At 47.3% G+C, this 14280-nt stretch overlaps 1 protein-coding gene across 5 annotated transcripts in view; it reads left to right on the forward strand.

Annotated features, from left to right (window-relative positions):
- MMEL1 (membrane metalloendopeptidase like 1) overlaps positions 1-14280 on the forward strand; it is a 49533-nt gene that overhangs the window by 20269 nt on the left and 14984 nt on the right. The window lies entirely within an intron of this gene.

Below are 14280 nucleotides of genomic sequence, written 5' to 3' on the forward strand. Positions count from 1 at the left end.
TGCCACAACCTTCCTGAAAAAGTGTCCTCAGAAGGACGGCTCTCAGTGGCACAGGCACGTCCCTATCCTGGCCCGGCAAGCGGTGACTGGCTCAGCAGCAGCTCCTTCCCAGGCGACGCAGGGAGAAAAAGGACTAGAGCTCTGGCTAGTGATTCCACAGAGAAATCACTTCAAATCAAATTTGAAATCAAATGAGAAATCAAATCTGCTCTCTGCAAAGGGGGCTAGCACAGAAGCGCCGCTCAACTGGGATGAAAAACCAGGGTTTATATAGGGAAGGAGAGGGGTGGGGGAAACTTGGATACAAGTAACAGGATGGAATGGCAGAGAAGAAAACCAATGGGATACAATAAATCAACATATAATTTGCAAGGGTCTCTGGGAGGGACACTTTTCTCACTATGACAGAAAGTGCCTTGCCTATGGAGAAGCTCTCCAGGGGAGCTCCACAGTTCTTTTGCTGGCCAATTCTTCAGCCCTCACAGCTCCCCCTTCTTTATTTATTAAAAAGGCCTCTCCCAAGACTTTGCAATCAAACTTCTAAAACAGCTGAACATGCATAAAAAGATAATGATAATTAAAAGAATCCAGAAAATGTTCTTTAGGAGGGAGGCAACCCACCCCTTGAGTCCCCAACTTCCAAAAAGGTCCTCGAACCATTGGGGCTCTTTCTCTTTTTTGAGTTCCTGGACCATGTTGCTGATTTTCTGGATGCACGTGTGGATGCTCTCACCATGGTTGGACAGGTTGAAACAGCACAACCCGTCTAATTCCTCGCAGCTGTGTCCATGGGCAAGGAGCAAGAAGTCTATTGCAGCACAGTTTTGGTGCGCTGTATGCCTAAACATCTCTTCATCAGCCAAAAGGTGACTTAGCACAGAAGAGATCAAGTTGGCCTGCTTATCAAGCCAACACTCCAGGTGAGGAAGCTCACCAAGGGCTTTAGTAGCACCTACCCAAGGTTAAAAGGCTGACATTACCACCCTCTTTGTATAGGACCAATCTTCAATTTAGCTATCACAATTTTCATCTAATTAAGTAAATTCTCTTTTGACGGGCCAATTCATTCTTTTTCTGCCGATTGTACATCAGGGTTGAGTTTGGAGTGAGAATGGTAAGCTGGCCAAGTGTGCAAGGACTTCCCTGGAGTCGGGAAGGGATTCGTGCCCACACTCTATCCCCACAGATTAAGAACACTCCCCGGGGTAGCATTTTTGGACGACAAGAGGAGGTGGACTGTGTACTGCTGGTATAATTGCACCACTTGAATTCATTGTAAATTTTACTGTCTGGTGAGACATTTTTCTTTGTCTGGATCACCCTATAATATTTGGAGACAGGCCACACTTGCCTACTGGGAGGTAGTCAAAATTTACACATTAAGTGGCCTTGGAGGACCTCAAAATCTCCAATTCTTGGGGTTCCTCTGGTGCATGAGGCAAGATCCCTGTCCCCTCATCCCAGGTGTCTACCAGGTTGCGTTCTTTCCCTGTGAAAGGATATTCATGGGGCTTCAAAGGAACCCCTACCAGGCATGATGACAGAGGGTTGGTGGCGCTGCTCATGCACAAGCACGTATGGTCTTGCTTGAGGGTCTTTGCGAGAATGATCCACATGTTTTCTTTGGGCTGTGCTACCAGCCAGGCATCCACGACCGATGTTTTCAGGAGCATCCAGAGGGTCAGGAACTAGAGGATGGTTTTGCTTTCCATTTTCTATAACAGATTATAAAAAGATTAACTGATTTTGGAGTGGGGTTATTTTCCTTTTCCCCTTTCTTCTCTTGTCTCCCCCCTTTTCTAAAAGAAAAGCTATATAAGAGGAATGGGTATTGGGGATGAGGTAGTTGACTTCTGGTGGGGTCATTTTGTCTGAAGGGGACACATGACCAGTCACCAGCAGCAGCAGTATTAAGGTGCATTGTAGTGCAAACATGCAAGGGGTTAGCATTTGGGTAGGTGTTTAGGGGAAAAAGAAGGATAGGGAACAGGAAGGGAAAGGGCAAAGGAGTTTCAGGGGCTTTGCTTATCCAGCATGTTTTCGGCAGTGATCTGTTGTTGAACTTGATCTCACTTGAGATCTGGTAGCGACTGGAGCAATTCTCTCTGGCGACCTCTTTCGGCTACATCTCTGTCTCCAGGCAGTGGTAGCTTGTTGGTTTTTAGAACCTGTGTGGGTCTCAGAGGATTCTGATTGATCTGGTTCTGGTGCAGGGTTTGCAGGGCCTAGGTATGGTTTGGTATTTTTCCCTGGGAGCCACTTAGGACCCGATGGTGTGGACACACAAGCATACCCTCTCCCCCAGGTAATCAATGGGAAAGGTCCTGATGTCTGTTGTGATTCGGGGTCCTTGATCAGCACTGGCGGCTCCTCTGTTTGTTTGGCTTGGGTCGAATTGGAGAAGTGCCTTATTACAGGGGCGTCAGGCTCTGTAGGTGAACAATTCAGAAAATTCATGATGTACAAAGCCTTACAGAGCCTCTCAGTGGGAGGGATGATCTCTGTTCCTCCCTGCTGCTGATCAAGGACTCTCTTGAGATTCTGATGTGTCCTTTCTGCAACTGATTTCCCTGTGGGAGAGTGAGGTATGCCTGTGGTGTGCTTCACCCCCCACTGGTTGAAAAAGTCCCTCAGTCTGTGAGAGGTGTAAGTGGGCCCATTGTCTGTTTTAATCTGTTGTGGAACTCTGAGGGTAGCAAACGCGAGGACAAAATGTTGGATGGTATGTTTGGCATTTTCTCCTGCATGGGCTGAGGTGAACACTGCACCAGAAAATGATTCCACCAAAACATGGACATATTTGACTCTCCCAAAGGTGGCAACAATTGCCCTGGCCTGATCCCTGGGTAACTTGAACATCCTCATTAGAGCAGGAATGTTCTGATAGTAAAATTGATGGGACAATTTCTCCTGGGCAAAAATGTCTGGAACAATGGCTGCTCCAGCAGGCATGGCTAATGTGTCTGCCTTCTGATTACCTTCCACAGTAGCACCTGGGAGGTCGGTGTGTGACCTCACATGCATAATATAGTAGATTGCTTCCTGTGGGAGATAAGGTATATTAACTCAGAAAGCAACTTATACAAATTTGGGTTAGAGACTTCTTTTAGAAAGGCATGTTCTGCTCTCATAGCTATTCCAGCCACTTATGCTGAAGCAGTTATCAAGTTAAAAGGTTCTCATAATTTTTCAAAAGCTCTGACAACGGCTGCTAATTCAGCAATCCATGGTGATCCTTCGATCACTTGGACATCAGACTCCCGCTTCTGTGTCCTGGGGTCCTTCCAAGTCATGACTGACTTGTGGGATTTCCCCGAGTTATCAGTAAAAACTGTCAGAGCCTTGAGTGGTGCTTTGCTGAGTAATAATTTGGGCACCAGACTGAACATGGACTTGAATAATTTGTGGCCAGGTGGGTGTATGGAAATTTGGCCTGAGTAGCTATCGAGATCGAACTGAAGGCTCTCATTGGTTTTGAGTAAAGGCTCCAAATCCCCAGTTGTCAATGCAAAGAAAATGCATGTGAACTCACACCCTGCAAGAGTGCGGAGGCTGGTTCTAGATCTTTTAATGAGTTCAGCCATGATTTCCTGCAGAGTGGTGATAGTTTTGGTGGGCTGATTGTGTGTGAAGACCCACTCGATGATAACTCATTGAAATATGAGCACATGTAAGCACGGGGTCTTACCTAGGACAATCAGTTGGAAGTTGGGTTTGAAACGGTGGGCTTGCCACAAAGACAGGGCCTCCTGGACCTTAACGATGGCATCCCAGGCTTCCAGTGTGAGGGTGCGTGGTGAGTCGAGGTCCTCGCTGCCGCAGAGCAGATTGAAGAGGGGCACAAGGACATCCATCATAATCCCAAGCAGAGGACGGACCCAATTGATGGACCCGCAGAGTTGGTGTAGATCTCACAGGGTTTTGGGTTCATCCCCATGGTCAGCTTCTGGGGTACGACAATCCGCTCACAAATCCAGAGTCCCAGGTAGGTCCAAGGGCAGGTGTACTGGATTTTGTCCTCGCGGATTTCAAACCCAGCGTCCTTAATTGTCTTTATAGTGTTATGTAAAGTCTGTTGTAGATAGTCTTTGTCAGAGGCAAAACCAAAAATATGGTCCATGTAATGCAATATTATTGCAATTGGGAACAGGACCCTCACTGGGGACAGGATGCAGGCTACATACCATTGGCAAATGGTAGGAGAGTTCTTCATCCCTTGCGGGAGAACAAGCCAATGGTACCTATTTAGAGGTGCCTGTCTGTTTTGGGAGGGTACAGAAAATGCAAACCAGGGGGCGTCTCAAGGATGGAGGGAGATGTTAAAAAAGCAGTCTTTTATATCTATGATTGCGAGCTTCCAGTCCCAAGGAATCATAGAAGGTGAAGGCATGCCGTGCTGGAGGGGACCCATATCCACAAGGACTCATTTATTTTTCGAAGATGGTGGAGCAGCCTCCACCTGTCTTTGCCTGGTTTTCATAGGACAAAGACAGGGGAATTTCAAGGGCTGTTGGTTTCTGCGATGTGGCCCTTGGCAAGCTGCTCCTCCACAAGGGCTTCCAGTGCATGCAGTTTGGTGTCAGAAAGGGGCCACTGATCAACCCACACTGGATGGTGCTGTTTCCAGGTGTGTCGCATCTTGCTGGAGCTTATCTGGCTCTATCACTTCAGCCTGTGACAGGAGTGGGTCACGCCCCAGGAGCAGGATGACCCCAGGTGAGACTAGAGCACTTGCTCTATGGCTTTTTGTCTGTCTTTTTTGAGGAGACAAGGACGAGAGGGAGGTCTTTTGCATGGGATAATAGAGGATTTATTGCTCTGGGGAATACTGGGGGCAAAAGACAGAAAATGTGAGCGTGCAACAGCTGAAATAGGGAGGCAATTCAAAAGGAGGGTACAAAGCATCAGCTAATCAGAGATATCCTGGGGAGGGTAAAAAGGCAAGGTTCACAAAATCATCATCCAATGAGGGAGGTAGGGGGGGAAAGTTGGGTCACATGCACTAATCAAGCGTCGAAGTTTAGGGGATTTCCAAAGTGGAATTCCAAACATGCGGTGGGTTTAAGACAGATTGGCAGGAGACTCGGAGTAGATTGACAACATGGGGTGGGAGGGTCTCATTTGGACCAAACCATCAACTTAGGTAATAACTGAACATACCATTAACAAGAAACACACTGCAACATCTCCCCGTTTTCTGTTTAAGAAGGAGAGTTTTGGCATTGAGGAATAGATTCTGATCAGGAGAACACATTTCTCCACCAGGACTGCTGTGTGGATACTGCTACATGATTGACTTCAACATGGTAAACATTAACTAAAAACATCTGACATCATTGGGAAACAGAACAGTCAGGGATAATCTGACACAATTAATTAGGGGATTGGGTTTTCCAGTTCCTTGGCGCTAGCACCTTTAGAGGGAAGCCACAGTTACATCTTTGGTGGACTGGCCTGATCGTGGGCCTTGGGGATGTGTGGTTTGACCCACTTTTGAGGGACCCATCTGAACCCGGAGGGCATGGACAGGCAAGCGTATCCCTGACCTCAAGTGATTAACTCAAATGGGTCCTCTACTTTTGCTGTCTCAGGACTCTTTATTAAAACTGGAGGGTGTTCTCTCAATTTCAGCTGTGTGTTACTGCTGAAATGCTGAACAACAGGTGGGTTAAGGTGTTCAAATGAGCAGTTTAGAAAATTTATGGTAAACAGTGCTTTACAGAGTTTAATCTGTGGTGGATCACTGGTGGTATTGCTCTGCTGCTGCTCTAGGACTCTCTTGAGTGACTGATGTGTTCACTCAATGATGACTTGACCTGTGGGGGAGTAAGGGATGCCTGTTTTATGGTTTACGTCCCATTTCTGCAGGAACTCCTGGAAGGCCTTGGAGGTATACGTGGGACCATTATCTGTTTTAATCTCTTTAGGGATCCCCAACACAGAGAAGGCCTGCACTAAGTGTTTTTGTGCATCTGTGGTCTTCTCCCCTGTGTGGGCAGAAGCATAGACTGCTCTGGAGAAAGCATCCACTGAAACGTGAACATACCTTGGCCTGCCGAATTGCGGGATGTGAGTCACGTCCATCTGCCACACCTCACAGCTGTTGAGGCCTCTTGGATTTACACCGGCACTCAAGGTTGGTACTGCGTACCTTTGGCAACAGGGACATGTAGCTATGATGGCCTTGGCTTGGTCCCACTTTAGATGGAATTAGCGTACCAGGCCAGACACATTTTGATGGAATTGTTGATGGCTCAGCTTTGCCTGCTGAAAGATGGCAGGTTGACCATCTCAGCCAGGGCGGCCAGGGCATCTGCTCTTCTGTTCCCCCCTGCAATGAAACCTGGAAGGTCAGTGTGTGACCTGACATGCATCACATAGAAAGGTTGCTCTCAGTGGGAAACGAACTAATTTTGAGAGTAACTTAAACAGGCTAGGATTAGAGGCCTCCTTTAAAACAGCATTTTTGGCTCTAGATACTACCCCTGCAACATAGGCCAAATCAGTGACTAGATTAAAAGGTTCAGAAAACCTCTCAAAGGCTCTGACAACTGAGTCTAACTCAATAATTTGTGGGGAGCAATCAACCTATTTTACATGTCTCCCATTTCTGAGTCTGAGGATCCTTCCAAGTCATCACTGACTTGTGGGATGCTCCAGAGGCATCTGTGAAAACTGTCACAGAATTGAGTAGCCTCCAACTTTGTTTTTCCTTGGGGACTAATTTAAATGCTGAATTAAATAATTTATGTCCAGGATTATGAATTGAAATTTGTCCTGGGTAGCTATCTAGAGCAAATTGGAGTGTCTCCTTTTCCCTAAGTAACTGCTCCAGAACCACTTTTGTCAATTTACCTGATGTTAGGGTAAGTGGTAGATGGATGCATGCGAAGTCACACCCCACCAGTTCTCGCATTCTTGCCCTGGCCTTCCAGATCAATTGAGCCATTAACTCTTGTGGCCTGGTGATACTTTGGGACCACTGGTGATTGAGGAATACCCACTCTATGATCAAGAGTGGTTCCCTCTGACCTTGATCCCACTGGAAAATCAAGCCATGGAGGTGTGGCAGCCTTCCCAAAACAATAAATTCAAATGGCAAGTCTGGCAGGCAGCAATGAGCTTGTTTTGTTGCCATCACCTCTTGAGCTTTCTCCAGAGCTAGCTTGGCCTCTTGGGTTAGGACCCTAGGAGAACTCAGCTCTTCTCCCCCTTTCAATAAATTGACTAGGTCTTCTGTTGTTAAGCCCAGCCAAGGTCTGACTCAATTTAAGGACCCACACAGCTAGTGGAGATCGGCTAAGGTTTTTGGGTTGTTTCTGATCATCAATTTTTGAGGAGTAATGGTCCTCTTGCTAATTTGGAGCCCCAGATACCTCCAAGGGGGCACCCGTTGAACTTTGTCCTTTTGGAGTTCAAATCCTGCAGCAATCAAAACACTGACAACTAGGTAAAGCGCATGCTGTAGTATATCGTCATTGGGGGCACACATGAGCACATCATCCATATAGTGCAGGATGATGGTTTCTCTCTCTTTGGTGTGCACTGGGGACAGCAATGAAGCAATGTACCACTGGCAGATACTGGGATTGTTTTTCATGCCTTGCGGCAAGGTTTGCTAATGGTAGCGCTTCATTGGAGCTTCTCGATTGATGGAGGGAACTGAGAAGGCAAACCGTGGGACATCAGCAGGGTCAAGGGGAATCTGGAAGAAACAGTCTTTTATATCAATAACTGCCAAATTCCAATTCTGGGGGAGCATTGACGGGGAGGGCATTCCTGATTAAAGAGATTCCATGTCTTCAATGACTTTGTTAATTTCTCTAAGGTCCTGGATGAGTCGCCACTTGTCCTTTCCCGACTTCTTGATAACAAAGACTGGGGAATTCCAAGGGCTGGTGATTGGCACAATGTTGCCTTTTGCTAACTGCTCTTCCACAGGTTCATTGTGCGCCTTCAGTTTTTGTTTATTCAGTGGCCACTGATATATCCATACTGGGTGGTCTCTTTTCCAGTTCAGCTTCTGGGCAGGGCGCTGATCAGCAGCCACTATGAAAAATCCCGAGGGGTTTTTGCGATTTCAATTTTCATTCCCCACTGGGACATGGCGTCTCTCCCCCACAGGGGAGCTTTATAGTCTAAAATGAATGGGCATAAGCTGGCCAATTGCCCATCTGGCCCTTCAATTTGGATGATGCTCTTAGATTGTTTGGCTAATTGGGTAACCCCCAATGCCCTGTACTTTACCTATCACATGTTTCAATTCCCAATTGTGACGGCCATCTGGTGGTTGGGATGATCATCACATCTGCCCCTCTGTCCAACACTCCATCAAGGTGAAGGTAATCTTCACCTTGCCGGAGTCCACACCCCATCCAAGGCTTGTCTTCTCCAATGACTTCTGCCCAGTAGACACCTGGTGAAGAACAGTCCACTGGCATCTCATGTGGCATCGGAATCGTCTGGGCGATGATTTGGCCCTGTGGCATAAAGAAGGGTGGGTGGACACAACGCGCCATGAGAATGAGTGCCTCTGGCTCATGTTAGGATTGCCGGAGAGATTTCAATCTCCTGGGGTATGTGCTTGGTGTCCCCGATAATGACATACTTACAGTCCAGTCCAGCAAATAAGTCTTTGTCAAGTGGGTCAACTGACACAACCTGCCAGTTGTCTGTATTAAATGAAAAGAATTTAGCAACCAATGCATCACCTTTACTTGTCAAAGCTGTTAATTTGCTTCCAACTACATCCCAGAAGGGGATGGTTGTTATTTCCTCTGGGGATACCCTTGGAAAGTGGAAGAAAAGCCACTGAACAAGAAACACACTTCAACACAGGTGAGCTGAGGGATGGTAGGTTTAGTGCGCTCCTCAGTGGCCCCCACTAAAAACCCCTACTGGGAATGTGCAGAGAAGCCCCCCATTGAGACAGGAGATCCCTTCCCCAGAGGGTGATTGGCGCCTTCACAACAAATGGCCGGATGGTTGCCATTTTTCCCTCAGGACCTTCTACAATGACATTCTGCTTACTTCTCATGGAAACTGCCACTCCTCCAATCCCCGAGATCATCCCTGCCACAGGCTGCAATTCCCAGTTGGCCAGCCACTTTGAGAGGGCAATGCTGGTAACATCTGCTCCGGTGTCAAGCATGCCTGGGCGATGGATCTTTTCTCCCTTACAGAACAGGATCTATGATAGGCTTGTTGGAACCCACAACCTGAGCCCACATGGTGGTAGGGTTGAGTGGAACCTGTTCCAGATGGTCAGATGGTAACAGAAAGGCTTGGGCCACTGGAGTCTGTTTTTGTAAATAATAAGGTGGGTCTATGCAAGTCAAGGAGACAAAAAATCTTGTCTCCGGGGTGCACAGTTTGGACTTTGGGAATGATGTGTATCTGTCCTGGTGAGCTGGACAGGTCCCCAAGGATTAGTATTTCAGAGAGACCACCTGGTGATCCGTGCTACCCTGCAGGGAGTTAATAAACACAGTCACCCTTTAACTGCATGGAAAGTCTGGTTACCAGCTGGAGCCTGGTTCCCACCCAAATCGCTCACTGTGCTGGTCCTTCTGGATGTGGCCGGGGGCTTGTGATGAGGGTCCCCATGGAGGCAGGATGGATAGCTTCACTGATGGGATGGGGCGGTGCGGCATTTGATTTGCTGTTGAAGCGCAGGGCTGTCCCGCACTCTGATTGGAGTTTCCCAAACGCCAACTCGGTCTTGGTAACCATTGATGGTTGGGTGGTTGATATTGGTCGTGTAAGTAATGTCTTTCTGGGCAGTCTTTAAGGAAATGTCCAGGTTCGCCACAATTGAAACAGCAGCTCATGTTTTCAATCATTTCTGCTGCATAAGCAGTGGATATACTTTCTGCCAGCCCTTTGGCAACCACAAGGGCCACAGTGTTCTTGGTGGAAGTGGAGATGTGCTTGGTGCAGGCTTCAACCATTTGATCAATGGTTGGTTCGGGGTCAAGTGGGAGAGCCCTTAAAACTCCTTTGCATTCTGTATTAGCATTGCCATTGCTATTTTTACCAACAGGTTTTTTTGTGCCTGCAGGCACTCAATTTGTTTTTCGATGGCAAATTTCAACCTGTCTATGTATTTAATGAAAGATTCACTTGCCCCTGTTTGTTGTTGGTGAAGCACTGCATTGGCACTTTATCATCTGGCGTGGTAGAAAGAGGTACCTTCGTAGCGTTTGCAATATCATGGAGAGCTGCCTCAGGCAGGTCTCAGGCTTGATCATGAGGTTTTTGGAAGTCACCTTCCCCTGCCAACTGCTCTAATGTTAAATTTGGTTTATTGGCATCTTTTGAATACGCATCTGCCAATTCCTTAAGATGTTTTTTCCACTGTCTTTCCCACAGCATGTATTCCACCGGGGAAAGAAGGCAGTTCATAATGTTTTTGATGTCATGGAGCACCATGACATGGGTGGTGAAGGTGGCTTCCAGTAAATTTTTGAAAAAAATTAGATCCTTGGCCATGCTCCTCAGCGGCTTTGCACAGCTCCTGTAACTCCCTATAGTGTAGGGACTCCCATACGTTAATGAGTGATCCTGCCCTATCTTTCCTGTGTACCACAGGAAAGGCTAATATCTTTTTTGACAGGGCTGAGTCTCTGGCCCGAGTGGCTTCCCTTTGGACTTCGGCCCAGTGGTCCTCATACTCATAATCTGAGCACGAGGACAATTGGTCGCATCCTCTGGGGGGGATGGGGGGCACTTAATAACAGCGCGCGGCCGTCTCGAGCAACCGGTAGTTGCTTGCCTTCAAGTGGTTGAAGAAGCCAAGATGGCTTCCTTCCAGTTGCTGTTATTACAACTTCTGGTCCCAGTGTCGCGGGGACCGGGAACGGGAGTGTCATCAGGGGAGGAGCTCAAGTTGGAAGGGGCATGACTGGGGTCTGCGACAGGGAGGAGTTTCCCAGTGGATGGGGAGGAGCCCAATGCAGTTACACCCAACAACACAGTGGGAGGGGAGGAGTAGGGCATGGCAGGAAGAGTAGGGGGTAGAGGTGGGAAAGAGGCCATTTTGGGATGTAAGGGCGGGAAAACCTGGGTGGAAAGGAGACAAGATGGCGGGGCTGACCATGAGACTGGAACCATCTTGAGTTTTAATGTTAACCGGGGGGGATGCAACTGTGTAAGTGGGCATGGGGAGGAGGGTAGAGGAAGGGTCTGGGGCAGCATGGCCAGTGCCACCCTGGCAAGGGTAGAGAGGCGGTGGGGGGGTGTCAGGGAGACAGCAGCAACCGTCTGGTGCCTATGTCCACTTGCCGACTGAGCCTCAGATAGGGAAGAAGGGTTAGGGACACTTGAAGAGGTTCACGGGGACGGGGTTTTTAACTGGGGACCCGAAACACCCTCAAAACCTTTTCCTTCCTTCTCAAGTGAACAAATAATAATTTGAAATAAAGGAAAAAACTTTGCAACAGAAAGAACCCCACTTGCTTGAACCGTATATAACTTCCTCCCCACATTATCCCAAAATTCCCCAAATAAACAGAATTGGCATTAACTTTAAAATGTTTGAAAACCCAATGAACAAATCTCTTCAATTCCCCCTTAGAAAACTTAAAATTTCCGACAACAAGGGTACCGACAACCTGGATATAAAAGTCCTTCTCAGGAGGACTTAGCTTAGGCCTACTGAGCTTATTGCCCATCCTGGTCCCTTTCCCCACCCAATGATAAAAGAAGAAAGAAAAGCAAAAAGGCCCCAAAAATATGAAACTCACTATTTTTCTTCAGGCCGATGCCTGCAGGGCCAACGGAAAATCAGTGGGCAGGTGGTCACCTGACAGCCAGTCCTCAAGGGCTCTTCTTCCTTCTCCCCAGATGGTTGGTGAGGGTCCCAGTCATTACCCTTCAGATTGCCCCTTACTAAAATGCAAGGTGTTCTTCTCAGGGTGTGGCAGTCCCAACAGCGGCACGCACCACAGTGAGAACTGCAGGCAGACGCTTCTTCAGAGGCTCTTCGTGTGCTGCACATTGGGCAACACTTGCAACAGTGGGGTGGATGTCAGGGGTGCCACAACCTTCCTGAAAAAGTGTCCTCAGAAGGACGGCTCTCAGTGGCACAGGCACGTCCCTATCCTGGCCCGGCAAGCGGTGACTGGCTCAGCAGCAGCTCCTTCCCAGGTGACGCAGGGAGAAAAAGGACTAGAGCTCTGGCTAGTGATTCCACAGAGAAATCAGCCTTTATTAGAGCAGGCCTCTCTGCAAAGGGGGCTAGCACAGAAGTGCCACTCAACTGGGATAAAAAAAACCAGGGTTTATATAGGGAAGGAGAGGGGTGGGGGAAACTTGGATACAAGTAACAGGATGGAATGGCAGAGAAGAAAACCAATGGGATACAATAAATCAACATATAATTTGCAAGGGTCTCTGGGAGGGACACTTTTCTCACTATGACAGAAAGTGCCTTGCCTATGGAGAAGCTCTCCAGGGTAGCACCACAGTCCTTTTGCTGGCCGATTCTTCAGCCCCCACAACTGGCCAACTCATGAAGGTTATGGGAAAGTAAAATCATGTTTTATAACTTAGACAGTCTCTCATTTTGAAGGAGAGCTTCACATTTTCCATGCAGGTGATTTGCTTGTATCTTCCTCTGAATCCCTGATGCTCAGCAAGTAAGAATCTGCTGCCATTTATTCTCCCCTTCCCCCAAAATTACATGAAATTGGGAGAAATTATTTTCTAGCTGCTTTCCTCTGCCAATGCTCAGGGCAAAAACACTGATTCTGCAAAAACACTGTTTCTGTAAATACACAGAAAGTTGTTGCAAATAGAGCCAGATAATTTGTCTGTTTCCAAGATGAAAATACTGCCTTAGTACATTTTATTTTCCTCTATTATGCCTTGCTAACAAAGAATATTTGCAACCCAACATCAACCCAATTTTGCTAATAAGAATGGAAGGGAATACAGAGGGACAACAATCAGCATTTGAGACTCGTCTCATGGTTCTAAAGGCAGATGAAAACACCAGTGGGAAGAGTTTTCTTCTCACTTCAGTGTGTTTGACTACACTTTATATAGAATATAGCTAAAATATAGCCCTGGGAGGTTTATAGGGGATTGTCCCCACACCTTTTGGGCACCTCTAGGAGCTGCCAGCTCCTGAGAGAAAACAATCTCCTGGAAGCTGGGAGGTTAGGAGAGCTGCTGACCTGGGAATCTCCCTTGCAAGTGTCACCTCCACAGCAGCACTCACAGCAGAAAAGAGGGATATTTATGAATTGGGGTAAGAAGGTCAGACATAGATAGACTTAGAAGACGTAGGAAATCAGGTACAGTGTAAAGACAATCCCAAATTAGAGAAAGAAAATCAGTTCTGCTCAATACAGCTTTAATTTGAAGGCACAAAGCAGGGGGCCTGATGCTGTGCTTTTAATCCTAATGACCAAGGAGGAGACTCAACCCCTTTTTATTTGTATTTACCAGCTCACTGCCCCCAGACAATGAGCCCAACTCTGATGACCCAAACTCCCCCTGAGTTTAGTCCAGCATCTTTTGGCAAAGCTCCTCCTGAGGCCTGGGGGAGTCTGGCCTGATTAAGGCTCAGCATTCAGCCTAAAACCACAAATCATTATCTGTAAGTGCCCAGACTCAATTTCACCAGTCACTGTGTTTATCTGGCTTCCAGGGTCTACAGAGGAAGAAAAGTATGTGAGAAGAACAGGGAGCATCAAGTTTTCCTGTATCAGGTGTATCAGGGATCAGCACTCAGCAGTCAAATATCTTTTCAAGGCCCATTCTGAGGCATAAATCAGTCAGAGCCTTCCATCAGGAATAAAGCAAAGGTGTTACTGGGAACTGTCTGAAACAGAGCTTTTCTTTCAGACACTAAAACCAGACCTGAGAAGATTTATGGTATTACTTTCGGAGAACTCAAACCTTCCCTGTTCACCCTGGAATTTTGGATCACTGTTCCCATAGTGTAACTCAAAGTACAGAGCCTCCTCTTTGCCCAAGCACTAATTCTAACTCAGAATGCTGGGTTGGATGGCATAGAGAAGCAGAAATTGTGTTTTGAGGCTGGCAAGTGCCCTGTAAGGTATTCATGTCAAAGAGAATGCTTTGCTGAATGAGAAATGTGAAGATGAACTATAGAAATAGTGAAGAGAGATTGTTTACAAGGGCCTGTAAGACAAGAGGGATCAGTTCAAACTGACAAAGGGCAGGGTTAGATGGGATATTGGGAAGAAATTCTTCCATGTGAAGGTGGTGAGGCCCTGGCACAGGGTGCCCAGAGAAGCTGTGGCTGCCCCT

The sequence above is a fragment of the Pseudopodoces humilis genome, chromosome 24 (assembly GCF_049639895.1).
Source record: "Pseudopodoces humilis isolate 2021_Gansu_Grassland_sample_001 chromosome 24, ASM4963989v1, whole genome shotgun sequence".
NCBI lineage: Eukaryota > Metazoa > Chordata > Aves > Passeriformes > Paridae > Pseudopodoces > Pseudopodoces humilis.